The following is a 1,593-nucleotide window of genomic DNA, read 5'->3' on the forward strand; positions in this document are numbered from 1 at the left end:
CACTCACTCACTCACTCACTCATTCAGCATTCATCATTTGTTCACAGGCTCCAGGCTTGTGCCGGGCCCACAAAGTGAAAGAGACAGCCGTGGTCGCTGCCCTCGCGGAGCTCCCACCCCAAGGGATGACCGCCCATCCCGCACCAAGGGGGTTCTGAAGGGGGATGGACGTGCACTGCTGGTCAGAAAGCAAACAGGGCCTTGGCTTCCAGGCCTCTGCCCTTCAGCTGGCACGACCCCCCAGGCCTGGCTCCGGGCAGGAGCTTGGCTGATGCCGTCGAGGGGCTGCCATTTACTGAGCACTTACCACACGCTGCGCACACCAGCTCAGCCGGGCGGGAATCTGCTGACTCCTCACTCTGGCCCTGTGAGGGAGGTACGGTTATTCTCCCCATTTTATAGACAAGAAAATGGAGGCACGGAGAGATGAAGAAGCTTGCCCAGGGCCCTGCGGCTTGAAGATGGCAGAGCTGGGTTCTGAACCTCTTGGTGAAGGAATGCGGGGTGGGGTGCTCCAGGCCTAAGGACCCTGGACTCACCTCTGCTGCACAAGGTGGGGGACCCACCCTTGCTGTATTCTGGCTTCAGTAGTTCCAGCGGGTGGCTGGCCGGGTGGGAGGGTGGGAAGCGGTCAGGGAGGCACGTGGAGGCCCCCCTCCAGGGGAGGCCCTTCAGAGGCAGCTGTGTGGATTCAGAGAGAGGCCTCCTTTCTGCCCCACCCCCTCCTGGGGCCTCCAGAATGAGGGAGGAGGGGGAAGAGGGCGGACAGTGGGGTGGACGGTGGGGTCGTCTGTGAAACAGGCCACAGCAGGGGCGGGGGAGAAGCGGGCAGGGCAGTATCTTCACAGCCCTGGGCCCCCACCTTTTCCTCCCCCAACGCAGAGGCGGCCGTTCCATCCACCCGTCCATCTGTCCATCCATCCAGGTACTCAGTCACTTATTCATTCACTCACTCTCTCAATCATTCATGCACTCATTCACACATTCACACGCTCACTCACTCATTCACTCAGATACCACGTGGGCAACAGGGTACGCAGCTGAGCCCAGCGTCTGTCCACAGGGAGCGTCCTGCAGGGCAGCCGACGGCACACACACGGAGAGCACGAACGGGGCAGGTCGGGCTTACTGAGCGCCGTGAATCTGTGCTGATGGGGAGGAAAGCAGTGGAGTGAATGCGGTTGGGCCGGTGCCTCCCTGGGGAGGTGACCTGTGGGCTAAGGCCGGAAGGATCCATATGAGGAGGTCCGGAAGGCAGGCCTGGGGAGGGGGTCTCCGAGTGTCAGGAACGGCAAATGTAAAGGCCTGGAGGAGGGGAGGAGGGCAGCCTGTGTGTGAGATGGAGGGAGGGACGGAAGATGGGGACCAAGGAAGATGGGGCGCGAGGCAGAGTCGTGCATGGGCTGCCGCCGTGGGCACAGAGTCCGATGGCCTTCTGGGTACAATGCGAAGCCACTGGGGGTCAGACATGAACCCAGTCATGTCCTTGAAGGCACTGTGGGCTTCCCTGGGGCTGCACTGAGCGGGAGGCCCCGGGGAAGGGGGAGGCGGAGGCAGGGAGGCCCTGAGGAGGCTGGTGTGCCTCTGGGCGGC

Source organism: Physeter macrocephalus, chromosome 13 (genome assembly GCF_002837175.3).
Source record: "Physeter macrocephalus isolate SW-GA chromosome 13, ASM283717v5, whole genome shotgun sequence".
Lineage (NCBI taxonomy): Eukaryota > Metazoa > Chordata > Mammalia > Artiodactyla > Physeteridae > Physeter > Physeter macrocephalus.